This window comes from Lissotriton vulgaris, chromosome 3_1, assembly GCF_964263255.1.
Source record: "Lissotriton vulgaris chromosome 3_1, aLisVul1.2, whole genome shotgun sequence".
NCBI lineage: Eukaryota > Metazoa > Chordata > Amphibia > Caudata > Salamandridae > Lissotriton > Lissotriton vulgaris.
The window spans coordinates 1270449257-1270455256 of NC_141689.1; positions in this window are offsets into that span (position 1 = coordinate 1270449257).

Genomic DNA, 6000 nt, shown 5'->3' on the forward strand with positions numbered 1-6000 from the left:
GTTTCACCCAGATTAGCAAGCCGCCTGCGGCCCGCCCTTTACCTCCTTTGGTTGCGGGTTTGAAAAAGTTGATCTAGCCCAGCTTATGGACAGGTTCCGTTGCCCATGTTTCCTGCAACAGGATAATATCGTAATTGTCCATAAAATTTGACCAATCTGCAGACGCAAGGCGTGCCTTAATACCCGCTATGTTCCAGGACAAAATTTTCAGATGGTCGTTCAAATTGCCTGGCAGCAGAGAGTGTAGGGGCCGTACAGATCCATGATCAGCCCCTATATCATCATTAACCACTAGATGCTTAACACAGTCTACCGGGGCAATGATTTTCTCCTCGATCAGGGATCCCTGGGCAGCTATGTGTGGTCTAGGGCTGTTTGGCAGACATGTTTGGCCTCCTTCCCCGTCAACTAGATTGGTTAATGGGATTGGGCATACCATGTTATAATCACTGGGCACTTGGACTATCACACCACCAGTCGAAGACTCAATAATGGGATCGTTAAGTCAATCTATAGCTTCCAAGCCAGAAAGGGGGCCAAAATGATTAAAGAGAAAGGGGCGCTGGCAGTCAATCGGGGTCAATACCATGGGATGTCTCGCAGCAGGACCTTTACGAAACAGAGGATAGGATTGAAAGGGTATATGCCTGCGCAGGTAAAAGTAGGATAAATCTAATGTTTGTACATCCCCCTGCCTTGCAAATCTGGGTACTCGTTTGATAGCATCTACCACCCATGAGTCTTTGAACGATATAAGGATACAGTCTCCTTCTAAATCTTTTGTCTCAGGCCCCACCCAATCTACTCTCCTCACATACAATATCTCCGTAGGAGTGGAGGGGGGTAGCGGGCGATTTTTATTCAGCCAAAAGGTGACTTTATTACGAAGGTCACCATAAGATTCCCTTGATCCTGGTTTTAATGGTGCTACGCCTGTCAAGACGATAGTGTGTAAGGCCGCTTTGGGTGGAAGATCAACACTGGGAATGTTTGGCCTTTTACGCCCCCCCTCCCTGCGACTGGTGGAAGCAGTATTTTGAGTTCTTGAAGTACTTGGGGAAGGACGATTTAAATTAGGTTGTGTTAGAGGACCCATATGTTGATGCCCAACCATATTTTGTTTAGCCTCTGTTTTCGTTTGGGGCTTTAGTACCTGAGTCTGAGAGCTAGCTCCTGATTTAGAAGAGGTGGTAAAAGAAGTATTAGTTTTTTGACCCCCTTTAGCTATGGTGTTATTCATTCCTGTCGTTTTATTGGGGAAATTTTTGCAGTTTTCCATATTCTTACTGGTAACCTTACTGGGTGCCATACTTGGTGCTAGTGTATTAACAGTACCCTTATTATTTGAGCCACACAATGCTTGTAACATTGTATGGTTTGATTGAATCAGACCCTCCATGCTATCGATTTTAGAGGTCAAGAGCCTAGTCCGCTCCAGGACTGGTAAAAGTAGTGTTTTAAACATGGCCTCCATTTTTGCCAGCAAAACCTCATCACTATTGAGGCACATGGGACATGTAGTTGAGGAACCCAAAGCCAAAAGTGAGGGGCATAGCATATTGTTAGACACCAAGGGTTTTAGCAGGTTTGGTTGAGGCTCGGACCCCTGGCACCATTCCCCTTGAACTGTATTTGCTTCATTGGGTTTCAGATTTCTTTCCCCTGACATTCTAGAATCCCGTTTTCTCTTTTTAGTATTGGGGGCAGAGTTGGATATAGGTGGATTAGCCTTTTCAACAGGATTAGAGATATTGGATTGATTAAGGAGAGGAGTTCCGGATAACTGGCTAAGATCCTGCTCCTCACTAATCACGGAGTCATTATCCTCCATCCCAATCTCCTGCGTATCTTTGGAATCGTTAATACTAATCCTTTCTTCCGTTTTTTTGTCCCTTGTGGTCGGGTTACCCCCAATATTTTCTATATGGACTATTGCGTCCGTAGAGGTGGTATGGACACAATTGAAGGCAGCATGGGGTACAGAGGGTGCCGGGGAGATAGATGTAGCTAAAGCCCCCAGTGAGGATCGTTTTCCACTAATCAGGTCTATTGACAGCCTTTTCTCAACCATGGCAATTTCCTTTTCTAAGATACCAGTGGCCCGTGTGATAAAAGCGTCCAAGGGACCAGAAACGACGCCATTGGATGTATTGATTTGACCAGTACGTTCCTTCCCTGATCTTAATGGCATTTTGGGTGGTCTTCTAGACGTCCAGGGGGAGTGGGCCTAGGCCGAACTCTGCCGTACTCGAACGGCCTCAAACGGCCCGTTCTTAGCCCGGTCTTTGCCCCGGGCTGCGTCCCCCGCTGCGGGAGTGGTGTAACAATATATAGGAGGGCGTGAAGGGCGGGGGCGGGGCAGCAGGGAGAGCGGACCGGAAGGTCGAAGATGGTCTTGCAGGGACTCCTGGGTACTGGAGTCCCCTGCACGCTCGCAGCCCCGCTGTCCCCATTTACCCGTTGCCCTGCTCTCAGTCCGTCAGCAAATGCCCCAGTGCCTAGCGAGGCGAAGCGGCACCCGCGGAGCGGGTGCGGCGAGTAGTGGAATGAAGTCCAGAAAATACTGCTGCAGTTCAGGTGAAACAAAGTGCCTCTGTGCTTTTGACCGTGTCCCACAGGAGAAGAGGTGAAGGGAGCTTTTTAAGACCACAGAGGGGCGGGGGGCGGGGCAGCAGGGCGAGCGGACCGGAAGGTCGAAGATGGTCTTGCAGGGACTCCTGGGTACTGGAGTCCCCTGCACGCTCGCAGCCCCGCTGTCCCCACTCACCCGTTGCCCTGCTCTCAGTCCGTCAGCAAATGCCCCAGTACCTAGCGAGGCGAAGCGGCACCCGCAGAGCGGGTGCGGCGAGTAGTGGAATGAAGTCCAGAAAATACCGCTGCAGTTCAGGTGAAACAAAGTGCCTCTGTGCTTTTGACCGTGTCCCACAGGAGAAGAGGTAAAGGGAGCTTTTTAAGACCACAGAGGGGCGGGGGGCGGGGCAGCAGGGAGAGCGGACCGGAAGGTCAAAGATGGTCTTGCAGGGACTCCTGGGTACTGGAGTCCCCTGCACGCTCGCAGCCCCGCTGTCCCCACTCACCCGTTGCCCTGCTCTCAGTCCGTCAGCAAATGCCCCAGTGCCTAGCGAGGCGAAGCGGCACCTGCGGAGCAGGTGAGGCGAGTAGTGGAATGAAGTCCAGAAAATACCGCTGCAGTTCAGGTGAAACAAAGTGCCTCTGTGCTTTTGACCGTGTCCCACAGGAGAAGAGGTGAAGGGAGCTTTTTAAGACCACAGAGGGGCGGGGGGCGGGGCAGCAGGGAGAGCGGACCGGAAGGTCGAAGATGGTCTTGCAGGGACTCCTGGGTACTGGAGTCCCCTGCACGCTCGCAGCCCCGCTGTCCCCACTCACCCGTTGCCCTGCTCTCAGTCCGTCAGCAAATGCCCCAGTGCCTAGCGAGGCGAAGCGGCACCCGTGGAGCGGGTGCGGCGAGTAGTGGAATGAAGTCCAGAAAATACTGCTGCAGTTCAGGTGAAACAAAGTGCCTCTGTGCTTTTGACCGTGTCCCACAGGAGAAGAGGTAAAGGGAGCTTTTTAAGACCACAGAGGGGCGGGGGGCGGGGCAGCAGGGAGAGCGGACCGGAAGGTCGAAGATGGTCTTGCAGGGACTCCTGGGTACTGGAGTCCCCTGCACGCTCGCAGCCCCGCTCTCCCCACTCACCCGTTGCCCTGCTCTCAGTCCGTCAGCAAATGCCCCAGTGCCTAGCGAGGCGAAGCGGCACCTGCGGAGCAGGTGAGGCGAGTAGTGGAATGAAGTCCAGAAAATACCGCTGCAGTTCAGGTGAAACAAAGTGCCTCTGTGCTTTTGACCGTGTCCCACAGGAGAAGAGGTGAAGGGAGCTTTTTAAGACCACAGAGGGGCGGGGGGCGGGGCAGCAGGGAGAGCGGACCGGAAGGTCGAAGATGGTCTTGCAGGGACTCCTGGGTACTGGAGTCCCCTGCACGCTCGCAGCCCCGCTGTCCCCACTCACCCGTTGCCCTGCTCTCAGTCCGTCAGCAAATGCCCCAGTGCCTAGCGAGGCGAAGCGGCACCCGCGGAGCGGGTGCGGCGAGTAGTGGAATGAAGTCCAGAAAATACTGCTGCAGTTCAGGTGAAACAAAGTGCCTCTGTGCTTTTGACCGTGTCCCACAGGAGAAGAGGTAAAGGGAGCTTTTTAAGACCACACAGGGGCGGGGGCGGGGCAGCAGGGAGAGCGGACCGGAAGGTCGAAGATGGTCTTGCAGGGACTCCTGGGTACTGGAGTCCCCTGCACGCTCGCAGCCCCGCTCTCCCCACTCACCCGTTGCCCTGCTCTCAGTCCATCAGCAAATGCCCCAGTGCCTAGCGAGGCGAAGCGGCACCCGCGGAGCGGGTGCGGCGAGTAGTGGAATGAAGTCCAGAAAATACCGCTGCAGTTCAGGTGAAACAAAGTGCCTCTGTGCTTTTAACCAAAATTATATTGTTTGCTTGAGATTGTAAAAACTGAATGCTACTGCCTTACCTGTTGCTAATCATTGTCCAGCTGACCGCAGTGTCCATCTGTCAGAGTGATCTGTGTAGCGGTTTACGGTCTAGTCTTCTTCCAGGCACCTTTCTCCTGACTACAACGCACCGGATATGTTGCGTCCGTGCAGCGGGCGCGCTGGTGGCACACCTAAAGGCGTGCCAAAGGCAAGCCCGTCTGCGCCCTAAGGCGTTCGGAGCACGCCCAGCGCCAGAACCCCTGCTCAATATTCCATGCTGCCCTATACACGAAATGAGCTTATGAGACTTAATTCCGGTAAGTGCCCTGCATTGAAACTAAAGATGGATGCAAGAATATCTCCCGGGTCACTGCAATCGGTGCGGAGTTAAGCTATGCACTTTCAACACAAACAGGTCCAGGGAAGAAATACAGTTCAATAACACGGAGCTGGACAATGTTATGTAGGATGGGATGGCTCTGCAACCCAATGCTCAAACAAAAAATCCGATCACTTATGACCCCAAACCTATCAAATGTGTACTGGTTAATGCCAGGTCAGTAATCAAACACAAAAATGACTTAGCGTACCTTATACAATTGGAATATCCAGACCTGATCTTTTTTAACAGAAACATGAGCAAATGACACTAGCCACCCTGACTGGAATCAGGTAGTTCGAGCTGACTACTTTGTTACCAATATCGATAGGATGGGGACAAAGGGGGTGGGATCGCCCTAATTTATAGAGCTTGTTATGAGGTGAGTATAATACCAGAACCACTATTGGATGCAGAGGCAATGTTTCTGAGTTTAAAACTAAATAATATTGAATGTTTCCAAGGAGTCTTAATCTATAGGCCTCCTGGCCCCAGGCTATCTTTCATTACCACACTCCAGACTCGCATGGAATTTTGCCTCAACGTGGATTCTTTCACGCTGCAGGGGTATTTCAATTTTCACCTGGAGGCAACTAATAATTCCGACACTCTAAGCCTAATAGACACCCTAGCTAGTTTTAGGATGACAGAGATTGTACGGGAATCCACGCATCAGGCAGGTCGTACCTTAGACAGCATTTTTACTAATAGGCCCACATTGAAGTGATCAGCTCGCTTCCCTTCCTCTGGTCAGATCATTATGCCGTTCACTTTACTATTAACATCTCTAATACTAACCGGTGCCATAGAAACCGACCCCCCTCTGAGCAAAGTTTGTGCTTGGAAGAAAATATCCCAACAAGAGCTGACCACAGCCTTGAAGGAGAATGTAATCTGTAGGGCAGATACCAATGAGGCAGCTGCTGACTTCAGTAATGCGAATTTGCCTAGCCTTGGTGCTGGTAAGTTCCAATTCTATTAAGGACTCGGAGGCGAGGATTATGCCATTCTTTCATCGCTTTATTCTCTACAGCAGCAAGAAAAAATAACACAACTACTTTTCCCATGAACATTTGGGGAAAAAAATAAAGTCAAACATGAGTCCTATCACAGTGTCCATGCACCGGTGTCTCCCATCATGC